General features: G+C 42.5%; 1 long non-coding RNA gene across 1 annotated transcript in view; it reads right to left on the bottom strand.

Annotated features, from left to right (window-relative positions):
• LOC311126275 overlaps positions 1 to 22,130 on the bottom strand; it is a 66,674-nt gene extending 44,544 nt beyond the window's left edge. The window contains exon 1 of the long non-coding RNA XR_014612975.1: positions 21,251 to 22,130. This is a non-coding gene — a long non-coding RNA (uncharacterized lncRNA). The remainder of the gene's footprint in view (positions 1 to 21,250) is intronic.
• Between the last annotated feature and the right edge of the window lie 1,278 nt (positions 22,131 to 23,408).

Genomic DNA, 23,408 nt, shown 5'->3' with positions numbered 1-23,408 from the left:
GGAGTTGATCAAGCGCGAGGGAGAGGAGGTAGAGAGAGGTGACGCTCTAGCAGGGGCCGTGCTGTGTGAGTAGGCTACTATGAGTGTGAGCGAGTGACACGGAACAGGGAGGAAGGAGGGAGAGACGAGAGCAACCAACTAAGCCGACTCGTGCTATAACAGACCAATAGCTGCCATAGCTAAGTTATTTATCATCCAATATAATTACGTAGTACCTGTCTTGACTGCATCAAACTGGGAGAAGCTAGTTAAGCTAGCTAGCTGGGCTAATTGAGGCTGCATGCGCTTTCTTGTCCTACACAGTTACAAACAATAACAACTCCATTCAGAATATAAAGTAACAGCCTGCCTGTTGGCTATTGGTTGTTGTAGCCTATACTTCTCCTTTAACCTTTAATTCCATCTTCCATTGAATAGATATCTCCTAACTTTTGCCCCACAATGAGGCTCTATGACTGTAGCCTATTGCTGCTTTGATGACTTATGATTGGCCAACAACAACAACAAGCTATGCGTGCCACTCTCGTGAAAAGCAAAGAGCAGCAGTATAAATTATACAAGTCTCTCTCTTCTGCAGCAGTCGTGTTCGGACAAGTCCGTTAAAATTACACATACACGGGACCCGTGACAATCATATCAGATCCAACCCAGACCCGTGACATTATTTTGAATTCAGGATCCGGACCGGCTCGGATCCCGGATCAGGTCTCGGGTATTTGGGTACAGGTGGATCAGTGAGGAACTCTAGAGTGTGTGTGTGTGCATGCGTGTGTACTATGTACCCTCTCAGAGATGCAGCCAGCAATACTGTACTACTGTGGTCCATTTCCTCTCCAGCTCAGTACAGACTCCTAGAGGAGGCGAGGAGGGGGTTTTGGAGGATTTGGGGGGGCAGCGAGGGGCGGACACGGAGGTCCCACAGGGCAGCGGGGAGCGGAGGTACACCCCAGTACAGAGCTACAGATTAAAGAGACTCCCTGTAGTTTCCCACTAAGCAGCTACAGGTACATCACATGGCTGATGAGGAAATGAGACTTCTGATTAGCAACAGGACTGATCTGTCATGGAATCTAATGAAAGCTCTGCTCTCTTTAACTTAACTTTGCCTGAGTCCCAATAGTAAATGACTGACAGCATGTTATAGTTCACAATATAGAGTTCTGTATCTGAGCCTTATTCCCTTTATATTTATGACATAAACAGTCAACTCCTGTTCTATTAAATGGGTTGGGCCTGTCATAAATACATGCACAAACTAGAGCATGTATATATCAAATACCGCAGAGATCGGTGAACTGCAATGCACATAAAGAGTTTGCACTTATCCTATTCACACTTATCTAGAATCGGCTGTATTACTGTATATAGCACCACCACCACCTTAGCTATGTTTTGCTCTAAGGTTGGCCTTAATAAACCTTGTTGAGGAGATGGGAGCAGCATGAATCCTCATTTCTAACATGTACACTGTGCAGGGGAGCCTCTGGCCCAAAACGTAAACACAGGAACATTATTTCTGTCAGACAACGCGGAAACATAAACAGCAATTTATCTCCACTTACGGGAGTGGGAACATTCCATTATAGCACTCTCCATCATCCAACACACAGATCCTTTCCCTGCTAATCACACACACAAACATGCGCGAGAGCACATACACACACACACAATATCTAAGCATCGTAAAATCAAGTACTACACACAGTAAGCACTTAATTGATTGATTATCCCACTAAATACTTCGTTCTGATATTGAGGTTAGGATTTCCATAATAAGTTACACCCCAGGTTTTATTAGAAATTAACACAATAAATCACAACACACACACACACCGTAAACCAAGATGTCATCGTTCCTGTTTTTTATTTTTACCACAGTTGCCCTTTAATGCTATTAGGTTGTGTTAAATCAGTGTCCTCGAGTTCCAGGGGAATTCCGACTGAGGTTGGAGAGATAAGGCTGGGATCCAAACTCTTTGACAGACAGAGAGACAGATGTGTACAGGCAGGTAACTACACTGTCTGTTTATCTAAGCATGCCTTTGGCCTACCCGCAGATTACATGGAAAACTGCACACTGACGGATCAGGTGAGAGGCTCTTCCTCTCCCTCAACAATGACAGAATTATTCAGGGTTTTCATATGGCACAAGGCTTGAACTGTACTATTTGATACTGACATCAGAAGTCTTGTCTGAGTCACCCAACTGTACTCACGTACTTGCTATCTAGTAAGCCATGTCACACTAGTTCTGCAGACAGGGTAGAATGCAGTGATACATCCATCTGTCCTACCAACATGCTAATGTCGATCTGCAGACCTCTCTCTCTTCTTCCCCCTCTCTATTCCTCTCATCTCTTTCTTATTGGCCTGCAGCAGCCATTCCACAGGCATCATTAGTGCAGAGGGGCAGGCTGGGTAATATGCATCGCAACAGAGCAGAAGAGAACAGAACAGCCAGAGCAGAGCTGAACAATCAGCATGTCTCTCATTCAGACCAACCCACATCCTGTGCCAACACACTACCATAGTAACCCAAGTCTCCATGACTGGGCATATCAACGAGGCAGGGGTTGATAGCAGCAACACGCAGGCCTGTGGGTTTGTATAGAATGTCGAAGCGATAGGGTTTATGTAGTGAACTGAGGCATGTGGCAAGGATATATACTATAGCTTTAGAGTAGCTACACTGTGGGTGGACATTTGAGTCATGTGATTTAATGAACACTGCTCTGATATTATAAGAGAGGAAAGACAAAACTGATGAGCTGAAGTTATTACATCTACTTCACAGGGGTCCCTGCAACTGGCTATTGGTCATTATTAATAAAACGTCACAATAAGGTGCAGAGTGTTCGATTTGCCTGCTGGGGGGCAAGGAAAACCCCAGCTCCGCTAGAACCATTTACAACTGCGTGCCGTTTTTTAAAGGGATTGTTAAATAAATGTTAACTATTTGGTTGTAATATCATCACCTCTCGAAAGCATAGTTAGAACTACACATTTCAGATTATTCCAGGCAAAACAATTGCGCACATTTACAGTGCTGTGAAAAAGGTTTTGCCCCCTTTCTAATTTTCTCTCTTTTGCATATTTTTGATACTGAATGTTATCAGATCTTCAATCAAAACTTAATATTAGATAAAGGGAACGTAATTGAACAAATAACACAACAATTACATACTTATTTCATAAACAAAGTTATGCAACAACAAATGAAAAAGTAATTGCCCCCTTACACGCAATAACTGGCCACCTTTAGCAGCAATGACTCCAACCAAACACTTCCTGTAGCTGTTGATCAGTCTCTCACGTCGTTTTGGAGGAATTTTGGCCCACTCTTCCATGCAGAACTGCTTTAACTCAGCAACATTTGTTGGTTTTCAAGCATGAACTGCTCATTTCAAGTCCTGCCGCAACATCTCAGTTGGGATTAGGTCTGGACTTTGACTAGGCCATTTCAAAACTTCAAATGTGTTGCTTTTTAGCCATCTTCATGTAGACTTGTGGTCCTCTGTAGCTCAATCGGTAGCATTGTGCTTGTAACGCCAGGGTAGTGGGTTCGATCCCCGGGACCACCCACACGTAAAAATTTATGCGCACATGACTGTAAGTCGCTTTGGATAAAAGCGTCTGCTAAATGGCATATTATTATTATTATTATTATTATTATGTGTTTTTGATCGTCTTGACCCAGCTGTGCTTCAGCTTCAGCTCACAGATGGATGGCCTGACATTCTCCTGTAGAATTCTCTGATACAGAGCAGAATTCATGGTTCCTTCTATTAACGCAAGTCGTCCAGGTCCTGAGGCAGCAAAGCATCCCCCAAACCATAACACTATCACCACCATGCTTGACCCGTTGGTATGAGGTTCTTACTGTGGAATGCAGTGTTTGGTTTTCGCCCAGGCATAATGGGAACCCTGTCGTCAAGAAAGTTATAGTTTTGACTCATCTGTCCATAGAACATTCTTCGAAGAGTCTTGATGATCATCCAGGTGCTTCCAGGTGCTTTTTGGCAAACTTGTTTATATATAAAAAATGTAATGTTACCCCCTTTTCTCCCCAATTTTGTGGTATCCAATTGGTAGTTAGTCTTGTCCCATCGCTGCAACCCCTGTACGGACTTGGGAGAGGCGAAGGTCGAGAGCCGTGCGTCCTCCGAAACACAACCCAGCCGAGCCGCACTGCTTCTTGACACAATGTCCGCTTAACCCGGAAGCCAGCCGCACCAATGTGTCGGAGGAAACACTGTACACCTGGCGACTGTGTCAGCGTGCACTGCGCCAGGCCCGCCACAGGAGTCGCTAGTGCGCGATGGGACAAGAACATCCCTGCCGGCCAAACCCTCCCCTACCTGGACGACGCTGGGCCAATTGTGCACTGCCCCATGGGTCTCCCGGTCGCGGCCGGCTGCAACAGAGCCTGGAGTCGAACCAGGATCTCTAGTGGCACAGCTTGCACTGCAATGCAGTGCCTTAGGCCACTGCGCCACTCGGGAGGTGCTTTTTGGCAAACTTGAGTCAACTTTTTGGACGAGATGGATCCCATTATGTCTGGCGAAAACCCAACACTGCATTCCACAGCAAGAACCTCATTCCAACGGTCAAACATGGTGGTGGTAGTGTGATGCTTTGCTGCCTCAGGACCTGGATGACTTGCCTTAATAGAAGGAACCATTAATTCTGCTCTGTATCAGAGAAGCACAGCTGGGTCATGCAGCAAGACAATGATTCAAAAAACACAATCAAGTCTACATGAAAATGGTTAAAACGCAACAATTTTGAAGTTTTTGAATGGCCTAGTCAAAGTCCAGACCTAATCCCAATTGAAATGTTGTGGCAGGACTTGAAACGAGCAGTTCATGCTTGAAAGCTCACAAATGTCAACGAGTTAAAGCAGTTCTACGTGCAAGAATGGGCCAAAATTCCTCCACAGCGATGTGAGAGTGATCAACAACTATAGGAAGCATTTGGTTGCACTCATTGCAGCTAAAGGGTGCACAACCAGTTATTGAGTATGAGGGGGCAATTACTTTTTTACACAGGGGAATTTGGTGTTGCATAACTTTGTTAATTAAATAAATTATATATACTATAAAATTATCTTTATTTTTTATTTTTTACTCAGGTTCCTTTTATGTAATATTAGGTTTTGTTGAAGATCTGATGAATTCAGTATAAAAAATATGCAAAAATAGAGAAAATCAGAAAGGTGGCAAATACTTTTTCACGGCACTGTAGCTCTATCATCAGAACTATACAGCAAGTAACTGCACGCTTTTCATGATCAGTAAACATCAATTGATAATGTCATTTCAGATACGTGAGGGTCCTGCAAGTGCTCCTATCATAGCACTTGCAGCAGGAACTGACATGTTGTCCACCCAATCAAAGGATCAGAGCTACAGTAGCTAGCACTGCAGTGCAGTGCAGTGCATTCAATGTGGTGAGTAGTTCACTCAAAGACAGAGAAAGACAATAGTTGAACAGTTTTGAACAAATTAAGTTCTTCAAAAATTAAGGAGAAGCAAGAGAGAGCGACATCTAGCAATATTTGTTTTAACTTTCATTTTCACTTACTAGCTAGTTAAGGCTACTCAAAGACCCGGCTCAAACAGAGAGGGATGCTATGTTAGCTAGTTGGCTATGGCTATCCAACACTGGAGCTCTACTAAGTCAAGGTAATCTTTTGGTTGTATTAATTCATTGCCACCGTGGCCTGCCAGTGTAACTGCTAAACTGTACACTTTACTGCATGATTGTAGCGGGTTTACTAATGCATTAGTTCTAGTAGCTATGTTGACTATGTCATTAGCTATGGTGACAATGATGTAGGCTGTGTGTAGCGGTTAGAGGGTTTGGCTTGGAAAGGTTTTTTAGCCTGGTCACAGACAGCTGTTGTGTTGTGCACTGATGTCCACAAGCAAAGGGAAAAGGTGAAGGGGGGAGAGCGCGTAGATGTGAGAAGAAATTATACAACGACCAAAGTGATCATGCTGTTTGTATGTGGCTTATGAAAGTGAACTGTGTTTGCAGGTGATAAGGGGTGTATTCATTCCGCCGATTCTGTTGAAAAAACATTTCTTAAATGGAAGAAAACGGAACGGGGGAAAACATAACTGAATTTTTCCAATATAAACTTTCGTTTGCAACTGTTTGGACTAATGATTACACCCTTGATCAGCTAGATGCAGGCAAGAGTGTGCAAGGTGGTATTGAATGTGTCACTGTAGTAGCCTAAACCTATCGATGTTATATTGAGCTGGGTGAATGGAACATGAATGACAGTCATCCAATATGCTGTAATATAAATAAGGCCATGCTCATTAAATAACAAATTGGCCTCCCTAATCTTATACGTCACCGACCGCCACTGCAACCAACGTAGGCCTACCTAGCGAAGTTAGCTAACATCATCCCCTTTCCAATATTGTTTTTAAGTGTTTAATCATGATTGATAGGCTACATTGATTGATGGACCACGTCAAATTGATTAGCTAGCTAATAACAGAATACGTCAATATGGATAGCTAACAAGCTACCTTTCAGGGGATAAACTAGTTGGCTTTATCCAAATATTGTTTGATCTGATTGCCATCTATAGTGGTGATGACAGTAGTCAGACTGACAACTTTGCCAGGATGAAGACTTGACAATGTCAAGCTCTTTCCAAAAGCTTCATCTCTGATGAAGCAAGATAAATGACACATGTTCTTTGCTTAGCTAGCTAGCTACATGCCAAATGGATAGGCTACCCTCACATATCTGAAAATCCATGATCATGAAATGTATGCAGTTACAGTACTTGCTGTATAACTCTGATGATAGAGCTAAATGTGGAATAATCGGAAATGTGTAGTTCTGACTATGCTCTTCAAGAGGTGATGATATTGAAACCAAATAGTTATAGCTGGAAGTGGAAACCTAACTATTTTTGTCCATTCGTTTACTCCAATTAGGGGAGGGGTGGTAGGGTTAGGTGAAAATAATAAAGAAGGAAAATATATTTAATTAGTTTACTTTGATTAGGGGAGGGGTGGTAGGGTTAGGGGAAAATAATAACTAAGGAAAATATATTTAAAATATATATTTAAAATAATATATACAGTACCAGTCAAAAGTTTGGACACACCTACTCATTCAAGGGTTTTTCTTTATTTGTACTATTTTCTACATTGTAGAATAATAGTGAATATATCAAAACTATGAAATAACACATATGGAGTCATGTAGTAACCAAAAAACTGTTAAACAAATCACAATATATTTTATATTTGAGATTCTTCAAATAGCCACCCTTTGCCTTGATGACAGCTTTGCAAACTCTTGGCATTCTCGTTTGAGGCAATCAGTTCTGTTGTGACAAGGTAGGGGGGGGGGGGTATACAGAAGATAGCCCTATTTGGTAAAAGACCAAGTCCATATTATGGCAAGAACAGCTCACATAAGCAAAGAGAAATGACAGTCCATCATTACTTTAAGACATGAAGGTCAGTAAATCATGAACATTTCAAGAACTTTGAAAGTTTCTTCAAGTGCAGTCGCAAAAACCATCAAGCGCTATGATGAAACTGGCTCTCATGAGGACCGCCACAGGAATGGAAGACCCAGAGTTACCTCTGCTACAGAGAATAAGTTCATTAGAGTTACCAGCCTCAGAAATTGCAGGCCAAATAAATGCTTCACAGAGTTCAAGTCACTGACACATCTCAACATCAACTGTTCAGAGGGGACTGTGTGAATCAGGCCTTCATGGTCAAATTGCTGCAAAGAAACCACTACTAAAGGACACCAATAAGAAGAAGAGATCTGCTTGGCCCAAGAAACACGAGCATTGGGCATTAGACCAGTGGAAATTTGTCCTTTTGGTCTGGAGTCTAAATTTGAGAGACGCGGTGTGGGTGAACGGATGATCTCCGCATGTGTATTTCCCACCGTAAAGCATGGAGGAGGAGGTGTTATGGTGTGGGGGTGCTTTGCTGGTGACACTGTCTGTGATTTATATAGATTTCATGGCACGCTTAACCAGCATGGCTACCAGAGCATTCTACAGCGATATGCCATCCCATCTGGTTTGGGCTTAGTGTGACTATCATTTGTTTTTCAACAGGACAATGACCGAACACACCTCCAGGCTGTGTAAGGGCTATTTTACCAAGAATGAGAGTGATGGAGAGCTGCATCAGATGACCTGGCCTCCACAATCTCCTGACCTCAACCCAATTGAGATGGTTTGGGAGTCGGACCGCAGAGTGAAGGAAAAGCAGCCAACAAGTGCTCAGCATATGTGGAAACTCCTTCAAGACTGTTGGAAAAGCATTCCAGGTGAAGCTGGTTGAGAGAATGCCAAGAATGTGCAAAGCTGTCATCAAGGCAAAGGGTGGCTATTTGAAGAATCTCAAATATAAAATATATTTTGATTTGTTTAACACTTTTTTGGTTACTACATGATTCCATATGTGTTATTTCATAGTTTTGATGTCTTCTCTATTATTATACAATGTAAACAATAGTAAAAATAAAGAAAAACCCTTGAATGAATACGTGTGTCCAACCTTTGACTGGTAGTGTATACTTACAAACAAAAAATATATAAGGGATTGGAAATTATGCAGACAATTATATTGATAGAAGCCAAAATCTATCTGCAATATTAAAGCTAAGTTATAACATTTACTTAACAATCCCTTGAAAACAGCTTGTAGTTGTCAATGGTTTTAGCGGAGCTGCGGGTCTCCTTGTCCCCCAGAAGCCACATTGAGCGCTCCAGTAGGCAAGCAAAACTAAGAATCTTTCAAAAGTATGCTCTCTGTTTTTCTCACAGTCTAAACAGATGCTGGGCTTTCTAGGTGGACATGAAAGAGTTAACAGAACCGCTGTGAGCATAAGAATGAGGAGGGCAATCTCACTTAGAGCACTTAAAGCTGTGACTTATCACACTCCAACTCCAACAATGCCGGAAACAAGCCCAAGCTGGATCAGGAACGCAGTGACACATTAGCTACTTATGCCACAGGCTTACACTCTCTGGTCTAAATCTAAATCTATGTATTACTAAAGCAAGGTGTGTGTGTGTTAGGGGATAAGAGAACCAAATCCTTCTTTCATGACCAAGTAACCAAGCTGAGATGCTGTGTCACCACTAGGGCTGTTACGGTGACCGTATTACTGCCACACCGGCGGTCACGAGTCATGAAGGCAGTCAAAATCCACGTGACCGTTTAGTCACCGTAATTAGGATCTCTGGTGCTGCTGATGGTCATTTGTAGCATACCAAACGTACTAACTACCTGGTACTCAGCACTCTATTGTCCCTCTAATCACTCTGACATAAATGCAAATGTAATCGAAAATCTTGCGAAGCATTTCTATAGGCTATGCAATTGTGTGAGAAAACAGAGTGATGGCCTCTATTAAAAAGAGGACGATCCCATCAGCTTTCTATAGGCTAGGCCTACTATATTTATTTCTCAACTTTCCTAATATTAAGCACATTGCTTCTCTTTACAACAGCCATGTGAGTGAGTGGTGTTTCGGAGTGCGCAGCCGGGAGAAGGGAGTTATAATTATTATATTCAGCCCAAGGGCACAACGGCCACAAAAGGCATGGATTTTTTTTAGGGGGCATTACGGCCACACAAAGGGGATGCCGCCGGGAAATTTGAGGCATTATGACGTGCTTCTCAAATTGTGAATGAGAGATTATTGAAGTGTGTACAGCCTGCGCAAAAAACTAAGCAGAGCTCATGCATTTCATGCAACATTTTTCAAATCATCATTAGTCACATCATGCAGGCTTAGAATGTATAAAAAATCCAAACATATAGCCCAACGTTTGTATCACAACTAAAGTTACATAAATAACTCTAAATTAAGCATATGGGAGTACCTGATTCTTTGTTAACCGCTCAACACAGAATAGCTGCATATGCGCACTCCCTCAAATCGTTTGGAGAAAATATCCTTTCTATTTTATTCAGCTATGTTCAATTGTATATATACTATAAAATAATATAAAATAATGCCATGGAATTCTAAGCATATCTTGTGTGCTAAATGAACTAGTGTAGCCCACAGCCATATGGTATAGCCAGATCAGGGCCGAACATAAGGACAACTCAGAGTATGCTATTCTGTTCTTCTGAAATAGACAACCTTTTCTTCATATCATGTTTCTTTAGACCTGTCTAAAATAAATAATGAATTTATTGTCAAATGCAGATGCTCCAAAGGTCCGCATCAGTGGCCTGATTGGAAGCCAGGAGATGCTAGATGCTGAATGTGTTTATGTTAATTAACAGTCAATTACCGTGAGACCGGCAGTTATTTAATTGATAATGCCAGAGAAGCCGGTGTTTGGAGGATATATTGGCACGGTGTTGTTAGGCAAGCCGTGCCAATATATCCTCCAAACACCGGCTTCGAGGGCGTTATCACTTTTATACAACGGGTTACCAACATTTTCAAATAATGATTGACATATTTTCATTAAAAACGTTATTTTGCTGAATTTATTCATACTATTTCATCCATCCACAAGATATAGTCCAGACACAAATCTAGGATTGCTACCCAAGCTGGTCGTTCGTTCTATCGGTTCGGTTGCCAGAGACGCGACTCAGTCGTTCAGTCTTTTTGTTCTGTATCTAAGGACCCAGTTGTTTGTTCTAAATGTTCCATTGCCATACTGGCTGTCAACGTTCTTGTCCCTTGCTTGCTAGCTGGCCAACTATGGCTAACTTACAGGTATGTCAAACAGTGCAGCCAGAATAACAACAGTAGCTGCATTTGCATTTGTTTAAGCTGTTTTCTAGTGACATTTATTTGGAGACATCCATAACAATGAGCTAATGAGGCGCGATTTCACATGGCATAGAAAATGTGCTCTATCGTCAGGAATCTGTTGTTCAGAGGAGCTAGCCAACAACACAGCTAAGACAATCACTTTAAGCTGAAGCTGGAAATATTACAAACTAGCTGCACTTTGTTTCGTGATTTCGACTGGCTGAGATACACTGCCTGCCTGTCTGTCTCGTCCCGACTCCCGACAGACACGTTCATTACTATGGGACAGCTGGAGATTGAATTTGAATATTGAAACAATGTTGCAAATGTCGGAGAGAAAGACAGCAAGGTTTATACAAATCTCCGCTGCTGAAAACTAAATGTTAGTCTAAAAGAAATGTGAGATAGTCTAGATACTTTTTATAGTGGAGATCAAGTTTATAAATTGCCTGGCTTGGCTGATGAAACAGTGGATTGTGCAGTCAGATGGAACAGAGTAAATAGCCATTTTAACGTCATAGATTTAGCCGGTGGTAACTTGTGGAATAGACACCGGCTGGAATGTGGTTTTAACCTATCAGCATTCAGGATTAGAACCACCCGTTGTATAATTGCTTGACAATCACCGGCTGACAAAATGTCATGACCGCCACAGCCCTATTACCACTTACTTACCTAACCTACTATAACGACACACACACACACACACACACACACACACACACACACACACACACACACACACACACACACACACACACACACACATACACACACACACACAGAGAGATCACATGTAGCAGATGGATCTGCTGGCATTTCACTGACATAAAACACAGGCCTACAGTGGTTTAACAGTGCTAAGAAGCAATGTGCAAAATGCTGATTATTTTAATCTGCAGGAGAGTGTAAAGGAATGTTGGACTTTGCTACACACACAGGCGTGCGTCTATCACACACTTTAACTTGTCCAAAGAAACCTATTGCAGCAGCCAGCTCAATGAAAAAGGCAACACTGTACATACACACATGCACACACATGCAGATAAACATGCGCACACGCACACACACACACAGACGCAGATACACACACAAACAAGGTTAATGATGTACAGCCTAACAGATCCATCTAAACGATGACCTTGTGTGTAGGACTTTGCATAGTTTGGCTTCCGTATAAAAAAGTGAGCTGAGGCAGAGGATTGTACCGAGCATAAGTAAGTAAACCACCTAAATTCCTCTCACACGCTTCGACAGGAATCCAACGAACAGGCGAAGGAGGTGGAGAGGTGGTGGTGGGGCAGAGGAGAGAAGGAGAGAAGGGTGCACTCTTTTCAAAGCCAGGGCATAATTTGTACTGTTCTCAGTGTGGTGTGGTGCTAATACAGAGTGTAACATGTAGCAATGAAGAACGAGGTCGCCAATCGCCAGCGATGTTAACCCTTTGTAGGGACAGACAGAGCATGAGGGCCCAGGGGAGCCCAGCAAACCACAGATACTCTCAGTACAAAGCAGAAGGAAAAAACAGAGTATTGTAAAAGCTTAGGTGAAGAGACTTAAGGAAGAAGAAAAGATTAGTCAATGACTGGGCAGCACATGAAAGAAGATGCTGTTTCCTTATTCTATATAGCCCGCTTTGAGGCCTGTGGAAAGCACTTGATCAATAACATGCATTATTGTCCTTATTAATAACATTAGAACGCTGACGCTCAAAGAGGACATCAATAGGCAGGCACATGAAAAGAGAGATGATTAGTGAAGTGCTAAAGGAGGGGCCAGCTAGGAAAATATTCATAAGGGCCACCAGTCTATCCCAAGGGCCCCTCTCTCTTTAAACAAATTGAAGAGAAGGGGGAAAGTGTTCTGTTCATCCTCAGAACCACCAGAACATTTGAGAGAGCGAGAGCGAGAGAGGCAGAGGCCTCTCTGCAGCCAAACTACACACTAGTCTCCCACTTACAGCCGGGTCGGCATTGGGTGTCTCAGAAGTGGAAAGAAAACGGAGCATGTTCCTTTTATTGTTTGTTTTTCTAGCACTTTGTGTTATTCTGGTTTCCCTCTCTCTGTTCTCTCTGTCTTTACGTTACATAATGAGGTCCATCCATCCCAATTAGGAGGTGTTGCTTCCTGACGAGGGGTGTGTGTTGTGGGTAAGGGGAGAGAAGGGAGGGCGGAGGGGGACTGGGTTCTGTGTTCTTCTTCTGAGAGCTTTTTTAATTGTGTATAAAATAAACTGGGGTGCTGAGCATCAATCATTAGCTCATGCAAATATCAAGAGGGGTAAAGCTAACCCAACTATCCCTAAGGATTACTCTTACACACTATGGATTCGGTATGCTGAACAACTTGAGAGGCTTTCAATCTTGATGAACCACAGGCAAAACCAATCACACCTACTCAAGAAATACAACATAAAACCCTAAATCCAATACTTTCAGCCTCCATTGCCAGTCTTCATAGAGAAACATGGAGACACTCCACACACATTTCTCTCCCTCCGTCACACATGCAAAGCTGAAGTGTGTTTTTGTTTTGGGAGGAAGAGAGGGTTAATTACTTGCACTTCTCAATCAGAAACATATTTACTGAGTTCTCCCCTCTCTCCTTTCTCTTTCATTCTGGGGGATGGATGGAAGGAGGGATGGAGGGAGTAGGGGGTTAACTCCTTGTGTGTCTCAATGGAGAACAGCTGCTGGGTGCTGGCCAGGGACAGTTCCACTTGGCTAGAGAGAAGACCAGAGACCCCCTGGGGAGGACAGGCGAGATGAGAGGTGGGGAGAGAAAAATATATATAGTAGGAGTGGGGAGAAGATGGAAGGGCTAGAGAGATAGGGCAGGAAAAGGAAAATGTATAGAAGAGGAGAGGAGGAGAGGAGTGTTAATAGAAGTGCTGAGTGGTTCCCATAAACAGGACCTGGTTGAACAGATCATAGTAGCCTGAGGGTATATCACAATATCACAGCACAGCTGCCTTTACAGAGCAGTAGAGTGATTCAAAAACACACAACTTCATCTGCTAGTAGAGGACTCACAAACGGACACTGGGATATCAACAGAAAAACCATTACAAACATATAGCAAAATAACTGCAAAAAAAACAGACCAAACTCAAACGACGCATCATCAGTGTAAAAAAAAAAGCTTTGCTTCGTACCAACCAACAAACCACCGATTCCCCCCAGAGAAAGAGGCACTGTGGGAACATGTTTGGTAGCAAAGCATTCTGGGAAAAGACACAAAAGTGTAACAGGCTCACCTGGGTGATTTGCTACACTGGCTGTTTTTCTCCAGTCTGTCAGGGATTGGTAATGCTTTAATGAGCTAGCTGTCAGTACATGGTGAGTTGTTTGTGACACCGCAGAAAAAAATGCATTATATAAACAGCACCCTCTCGGAGATAGGCTATAATCACATAGGGAAGGGGTAGGGAGTCGTTCAGTCGTTCTGTTGTCAGGAGGTGTTGCCAACGATGCAGACAACTCCATATTTTATGGAGCGTTTCACTTGCTGTTTTTAAGAGTTAGTATCTGAATAGAACTATATCTGTGTCTGTATCTGGCAGTGCTGGAATCTGTGAATGGGTAATAAGGTCAGAAGACCATTGTGGCTGGGACTGTTGGCCGATTCTTGAACCACTGGGCAATTCATGCATGGAGCGTTGCCGCCACCCAGAGGTTAAAGGGAACATAAAAGCTTCCCTGCAGTGCTCTATGCCCAATTCTAAATAGGCCTCTAGCCGCTTCTGTTCCATCTTCAACCTATCTGGGAACAAGGAGGAGCTTGTACCATACTGCTTATACCTGTCAAGTAATTTCAGAGTTGGAATTAGGCCGTAGCCATCTGACCTCAAGCATGTGTGTGTGTGTGTTTTTGGTTTTACTATCCTTGTGGGGACCAGGAAAGGAAAACAGGGAAAATTCAGACAAGTGGGGACATTTTGCCGGTCCCCACAAGGAAAAAGGCTATTTTAGGGGTTAGGTTTAGGGTTGCAATTAGGGTTTGAATTAGGGTTATGGTTTAGGGATAGGAGTTAAGGTTAGGGTTAAGGTTAGCCTTAGGGGTTATGAAAAAAATGTTGGTCCCAACAAGGATAGTAAAACAAACGTGTGTGTGTCTGTGTGTATATGAGAGAGAGAGAGAGACCGAGCGCACCCCACAGGCCCCACCCACCACCAGAGCATCACCATCTCCATCGGCGCAGCCAGCCTGGACTGAGTCTAGCCTACTACCCCATACCAGACCACCACCTCTACCAGACCAGAGAGGCAGCCCCCTGGCCCAGACCTGGCCCTCCTCCACGGGGCCCAACAGCAGGACCAGCACAGCTACGCGGAGGCCATCAGAGGAAGGGAGAACACTGTAGGTAGGAATGAGTGAAATTAAACAGCTCATCCATTACATATGCACTAAACGCACACACACACACACACACACACACACACACACACACACACACACACACACACACACACACACACACACACACACACACACACACACACACACACACACACACACACATAGCTATTGTACTAAGAGTTTGCTTGTTCAATGAATAGGAAGAAGGAAAAAATAAAAAGAGAACAAATGTTTGCTGTTATCCTGTTTATCTCACTCTTAACATCTTAGTAGTTAGTAGTTACTGTATTTTTGACTATGTTATTCTTTATTTTTGCAACATGAAATCGCTATCATTTAGCATGTGGAACATTCAGGGCTTTAACTCATCAACCTTTGGACTGAAGAGTTTAGCACTGGAGTTTTTTTTTTTTTATCGGAAAGATGTTTATGTCATCATTCTTCAGGACATATGGTGTAAGGCAGACATTGTCACTCACCGGCCCACAGTCTACAGAGAGGTAATTGTGCCGTCACAGAAACACAGCTCTGGATAGATCATTTGGTACAAATCCGAACTACATAATCTAATTGATCCCTGAAACTGAAGAAATTGGTTGTACTTACAGATAAATATGTGTTCCTTTGCACAATATATATCCCCCCTCAGAATCCCTATATTACTCAGAGGAGATATTCCCCACCCTTGAGGAAGAGACATGCCATTTCCAGGCCCAGGGAAATGTGTTGATCTGTGGGGACACAAATGCGAGCACAGGAACACTACCTGATCTAACGACCACACGAGGGGACAGCTTTATTACAGGCCATACTGTTTCTAACTGTCTTAATCTCCCCCATAGAAACAACAGTGCCAGCACCATTATCAAAAAGGGAAGGGATCTGTTGCAGCTCTGTCGAAGCCTGGGTCTGTACCTACACTGGTAGGCTACGGGGGGGGGGCTCTTTGGGGAGATTCACCTATTGCGCACCTCTTGGCCACAGCACAGTAGACTATATGATTACAGACATTGACCCTTTCACTCTCAGCTCATTCACCGTCAAGCCACTAACACCTCTGTCTGATCACAGCCAAATTACCTTATTCCTCAAAAGAACAGTGTGAGGACAGACGCTGGGAGACGAGAAGCAAGTACAGGGAGTGAACATTTAATATATACAAACATGAAACATAACACGGACAGCGTCTGGAAAAGGGAAACATAACGACATTAATGCAGACACAGGGATCAAACTGAGGAACAGACAGATATAGGGGAGGTAATTAAACAGTGATGAAGTCCAGGTGAGTCCAATGAAGCGCAGATCCGCGTAACGATGGTGACAGGTGTGCGTATTGATGGGCAGCCTGGCGTCCTCGAGTGCCAGGGAGGGGGAGCGGGAGCAAACAGACCTCGAAACAACCACACATTCACAGCCCAGAAAGCTGTAAGCATCAGAAATTCATTCGGATGAGCCCAAAACAGCACAGAAGAATACCAGAAAGCAACCAGTAACCAAAAAATCCAAACACTCTTAGATAACTTTGTGGTTACCACATACTGTATACATACACAGTAAAGAAGGCCTCAATCTATCAGTAAAACACATCAACAATATATTCAGGCAAACGGCAAAAGAAGCACAACTGAAATGGATAAAAAACAAACCAAAAAAGACTAGCACATACCCAAATAATGATGAATTACGCCTTAATTACTGTGAAAGTTTAAAACTCTATAAACGTACACTCAGAACCAAAAAAGCACAGTAGAACAGCTAGCAACAGACACTAATTGAGGAGTCTATGAACACAGACAACTTCTGGAAAAATAGTAAAAACCTAAACAAGAGGAATTGGCAATACAAAATGGTGAAATATGGACAACCCATTTTAAAACACTCTACAACACTGTTCAAACTAATGCAAACGCAGAACAATGCAACATTTATGAGAAGTTGGATTAGAAAAAGCTATAAAGGACAATCAAAATCCATTGGACTCCCCAATTACTGACCAGGAGCTCTAAAAGAAACTTAAGGCCCTCAAATTGAAAAAAGCATGCAGACCTGATGGCATCCTAAATGAGATGCTTAAATTCACTAGCGCAAAATGTAAATTGGTTATATTAAAACTGTTCAATTTGATCCTAAGTGTAGGTTATTTCCCTGACATCTGCAATCAAGGACTCATAACCCCAATTATTAAGGAGGGAGACAAATTTGACCCTAACAACAGAGGCATTTGAGTGAACAGTAACCTGGGGAAGGTTTTATGTAGTATTATAAATGTAAGAGTTCTAAACTTCCTAAATAAGCACAATGTCTTGAGTAAAAGCCAAATTGGATTTATACCAAAACATCGCACGACTGATCATATTTACACCCTACACACCCTGATAGATAAACATGTCCACCAAAATAATACTAACATTTACGCCTGCTTTATCGACTTCCAAAAAGCAGTTGATTCTTTTGGGCATTCAGGACTGTTCCACAAAGTTATTGAAAGTGGTGTAGGGGGTAAAACATATGACATAATTAACTCAATACAAGCAGCATCAAAATTGGCAAGAAAATAACAACATTCTTTAACCAGTGGCGGGGCCTTTGCCTGGGTTGCAATCTGAGCCTGCGCTCTTCAATATTTACATCAACGAATTGGCCACTATTCTAGAAAAATTATCAGCCCTTCGTGTTAGTCTCCACAATTCAGAAGTTAAATGCCTGCTATTCGCAGATGACCTGTGCCTGCTGTCACCCACAGCACATGGCCTACAGCAGAGTCTGGACCTGCTGGAGCAGTAATGCCAGACCTGGGCACGGGCAGTAAACCCCAAAAAGACCAAAATCATTATTTTCCAGAGAAGATCCAGATCTCAGGGAATTACACCAAAGTTCTGAATTGGTACAAAATATAGCCTATAGAGTACTACACACACTACAATTACTTAAGTTGAAAAATAAGCTCAACTGGACACCTAAATGAGGCAGTGAATGAACTGAGAGAGAAAGCAAGAAGGGCATTCTACGCCATTAAAAAACGAATTTAAATGGGAATACCTATTAACATTTGGCTAAAACGAATTAAATGTGTCATTGAACCAATTGCACTTAATGGCAGCGAGGTGTGGGGTCCACTTGCAAAACAAGATTTCACCCAATGGAACAAACATCCCATTGAAACCCTGCATGCAGATTTCTGTAAGATTCTCCTACATGTCCAGATGAAAACTACAAACAATGCATGCAGGGCAATATCCACTAATAATAAAAACTACAAAAAGAGCAATTCAGTTTTAGAAACATCTCAAATACAGTGATCCCCTCTCATATCATTACCAAGCCCTGCAATGCCAAGAGCTGAGCAAAGAAAAAAGTCCCCTCATCCAGCTGGTCCTGGGGCTGAGTACACAAACCTATTCTACTAACACACTGAACCTCAGGACCAGAACATCCAATCAATCAGAATAAACCAAATTACAACACAGTCAAAACAAAACTACATTACCTATTGGGAAACACTAGTACAAAGCTAAATGCAGTGCTATGCAGTATGAAAAATGTATGCACTCACTAACTGTAAGTCGCTCTGGATAAGAGCGTCTGCTAAATGACTGAAATGTAAAATGTAAATGTCTATCTGGCCCTAAATCGACAGTACACCATGGCAAACTATTTGACCATGGTTACTGATCAAAAGCTTAGAAAAACCTTGACAAAGTACAGGCTGAGTGAGCACAGCCTTGCCATTGAGAAGGGTAGACAGGAAAACCTGGCTCCCTGTAGAGGAAAGGCTGTGCAACCACTGCACCACAGCAGAACCTGAGACAGAGCTGCATTTCCTGACAAAATGTAAAAAAATATAAATAAAAAAATGTGAAACCCTTATTGAAGGTTTCAAAGACCTCTCTGATGAGAATAGTCTACCCGTCCTGTTGGTGGAAGAAGCAGAGAGCTATTACATTTAAGTCATTTAGCAGACACTCTTATCCAGAGCAACTTACAGGAGCAATTAGCATTAAGTGCCTTGCTCAAGAGCACATCGACAGATTTTTCACCTAGTCGGCTCAGGGATTAGAACCAGCTACCTTTTGGTTACTGGCACAACGCTCTTAACCACTAAGCTACCTGTTGGCGGTGCACTACATTGCTGCATGAGGGACAGTTTCTGACAGACCAACCTGCACATGTCCTCTATGCCACTGTTATTGTTCAATGTATGGTTATTTTTACCCTTGATTATTGTTGTTATTGATTGTCCCGTTGACAATCTTGATTATTATTATTTAAATTATGTTAATTTTGTAAATGAATCACACAATCTCCAAAGTACGCTTTGGCAATATGCATATTGTTACGTCATGCCAATAAATCAAATTGAATTGAATTGAGAGTGAGCAAGCGTAAAATCTTCATATTTGGAAATGTCTAACTTTCGTTCATGCATTTCTTCACTACATGGTATCCACAATACAAAATATCTCACCAGAGGTATAGGGACATTAGTACACCCTAGTGGTGGTGACAAGGATGGTTATTTTCCTGCTAATAAAAAGGCCCTTGCCTGCAGTACTAGCTCATCACCAGTTGGTGGGTGTATTTGACTGTGTTGGGCATCTTGTTGTACATTGAGTGGGCTCTAGGAGACTACAAGAGGTTGTTAACCCGTTCAAACCACAAGGTGGAAGCAGAGCCTTTACTACAGACACGATAGATGCACCTGTACTTCAACAGGTAATACACACACATGTCCTGTTCTGTTCCACAGTTTATTTCCACAGTTTAGTTCTAAGGGTCCATGTAAATGTCTAATTTGCAGCCATGGAACCCTGACCTGCTAGCCTGAGTGCCAGTCTGTTTGTGCTATCATGTCAACTCCTTGTCACTCATTGTTATGTTTGGCTTGACAATGAGCAATGGAGTTGGCAAGACCACCAACAGATCTGGGACCAGGCTATGAGGGGGCCAATTGTGAATTGAAGCAGCAACCCTGCCATTACATAACAATGCACTACCACATGTACCTTAAAGGTCCAGTTAACTTGGCAGAAATAATTAAACGTTTCCATATAGGGAGGCAAAACTGATATTGAATGGTAGGACAAGTCTGTACACTTCACCACCGGTTGAGAGCAGCAAACTATAAGAACTCTAGTTCTCTAGACGTCACCATAGAAACTACCTGCACAAAGTTGCTTGCCATGACATGAGAAGTTTTGGAGAAAATGCATAGGCTAACTTTACGTTTATGATAGGATTATAAACTCTTTGGACCACTTTGATCAAATAACAAACATTATTAATCGCCAAACCCACTGGCTCCAGGCCATCTATAAATCACTGCTAGGCAAATCCCCTCCTTATTTTAGCTCATTGGTCACCATAGCAACACCCACCCGTAGTCTGCGCTCCAGCAGGTATATCTCACTGGTCATCCCCAAAGCCAACACCTCCTTTGGCCACCATTCCTTCCAGTTCTCTGCTGCCAACGACTTGAACAAACTGCAAAAATCTCTGAAGCTGGAGACTCTTATCTCCCTCACTAACTTTAAGCATCAATTGTCAGAGCACCTTACCGATCACTGCACCTGTACACAGCCCATCTGAAATTAGCCCATCCAACTACCTCATCACCATATTGTTATTTATTTTGCTCATTTGCACCCCAGTATCTCTATTTGCACATCATCTCTTGCACATCATCATTCAAGTGTTAATACTAATTGTAATTATTTTGCACTATGGCCTATTTATTGCCTAACTTGCTACATTTGCACAAACTGTATATATATATATATATATATATATATATATATATATAAATTATGTTGTATTTTTGACTTTATGTTTTGTTTTACCCCATATGTAACTCTGTGTTGTTGTTTTTATCGCACTGCTTTGCTTTATCTTGGCCAGGTCGCTGTTGTAAATGAGAACTTGTTCTCAACTGACTTACCTGGTTAAATAAAGGTGAAATAAATAAATAAAATAAAAATTATATGGCATGCAAGTTGCTTGCATACACGCATAGCGGACTAAACTCCACTCTATAATAGAGTCCGCTAAAATGTACATAGACAGAGATTAAGCCTATTTAGAGAAACATAGGAAAGTGATTTACCTGTAAGGCCACTGCAAAACTATGTTCTTGCTACGTCTTATCCAGAGCTGACATTTTACAATCCAAATTTCAGTTTCTTCTTACATCACGCACAGGGCCGTTATGTGACATCCACCTGTGTCACTGATGGTGATTCGTTCTGAAAGCCCAACTACTGGACAACTGTAGACTATGGATATGACACGGGATATGAATGTTCATAAGCATAATGCGTAAAAAGATATCCACAACCTAAATGCTGAACCCCGCGCACGCGTAAATCAATCCACAGCTGAACACAACTCCATACAAAGCTCTCCACAATGCACGCACATCTGACCATGGACAAGGGATAGGCTATCCCATGAGATCCAACAGTCAACGAACCACAGAGCAGATGACGGCGAAACCCGTTTAATTTATAAAATGCACTTAAACAGAATACATCCAGATTTGGATTAAATGTTCTCGCGTAGTCCTGTCTGTTCTTTGCGTTGACTTGTTCGACTGTAGCTTGATCCAGCGGTTTGGAGGGTAGCCGCGCACTAGTTCCTTACGCATCTCCGCAGTTCCAAAGAGTCTCTTATCACGCGGTAAAAACCAGCACATAACTGAGCCATGCTGAGAGCTACTAACCCAAAGAATTTTGGCAGTGGCCGATGGGATATGTAGTCCCCACCCACAAAAATGTGTGACTCCAGCTGTTCCCAACTTGCATTAAACACATACTTTTGTAATGTAAGTAGGCTACATGGAGTTGTTCACCTCTTTTTCTGTATTCCCCTGGTCTCGCTTTAATCAAATTAACAGAACTTGACAGTAACACTATAGGCTATATCCAAGAATAGGCCCTTCTCTGTCTAAAGGCTCTGCTCGCAGTCTTACATCACCTTGAAGTCTCCCTGCCCACAGGCATGCGGTTATTTTTGGAGTCTTTTAAATTACTAGCAAGCAAAAGCTTGGCTTGGCTAAGAAGAGTAGTGGATCTATACACAGAATGGACTGGGTGAGTGTGGGAAGAGTGCGTTAAAAGCGGCAATCAACGGGAAGCCAACTGTCAAAAACGTTTTGTTCAGCACATTGTTCTTCTATTTTTCTTGCAATATAGACCAATATTAAACTTTAAACTGCGTTATATAGTTATCATTGTCGTTGTTCAAGTTGGTTCCCTGAATTGATGTATTTCCAAGAGTCAAAACTGCCAGATGTTTCGGATGCCATCAATGTTTTATCCGCGCCGGGTTTTCCCTCCCACACTCACACCTGGATTCCCAAGCACCTGAACTGCACAAGATCCTGTAAAGATGCAGGTACTTGATCGCGTTCTTGTGTGAGCAGGGCTGAGCGGTTATGGAAAGTGTGTGCTTACACGGCGTTGCGTGACTAGAGGGGTCGGGCCGGGGAACACAAAGACATTGTTCAGTGTGTGATCAGTCAGTCAGTCTGCCTCTCCAGTAACACAGCAACATTCCTCCAGCGTTCCTCAGCCTCCCCCTCCCTCCACCCCCCTCCCTCCACCGCTGCACAGGCTGCTGCTGCTGTGGGTTAACCATGGGAAAGCGAAAGTGATGTCTTTATAATTGGGTGTTATAGTGGTTCCTGCCCTTTGTGTGGTTTTCTATATTTAGCAACATGTAAGAGAGAAATTATAAATGAAACCTTTTAAACAAGCACAAAAACAGTAACTTCGAATGATTCCTATTCACAAAAATGGTCACAATGGGAACATGACATAAATCGGTCAACAAATGTGTCAGAATAACCCACTGCTAAAGGAATTTCTGAGAGATCTTAAGTCTTCATCTGCTTTAGGGTTTTGGGACACTACTTTCTATCTCTCTGGTCTCTCTCTGGTCTTTTGGGTCTCCCTAGTCTCTCTCTGGTCTTTTGGGTCTCCCTCTCACTCTCTTTGTCCTGTCTGTGTGTTTTCTCTGCCTCCACTGTCACAGGGGCTCATTCAGAGGCAGAAAAACAAATGTTTCCTTATGTAGCTGTGAGGGATGCCAGCACTGGGAGCAACACAAGAGAAGCTACTCTCCTCTCCTCTTCTTTCTTCTCAGCACACTACAGCTCTTCAGCCTGGCTGCCTGCGGGCACGACTGGGGGCACTCAGGGCATAAACTATCAGAGAGAGAGAGAGAGACATAAAGTGAAACAGCTCTATACAGTGACTTGAGGG

This window comes from Coregonus lavaretus (genome assembly GCF_964263955.1).
Source record: "Coregonus lavaretus genome assembly, contig: HAP1_SCAFFOLD_556, whole genome shotgun sequence".
Classification (NCBI taxonomy): Eukaryota; Metazoa; Chordata; class Actinopteri; order Salmoniformes; family Salmonidae; genus Coregonus; species Coregonus lavaretus.
The sequence above is the reverse complement of the archived record's forward strand: the minus strand, read 5'-3'. Positions and strand labels throughout refer to the sequence as shown.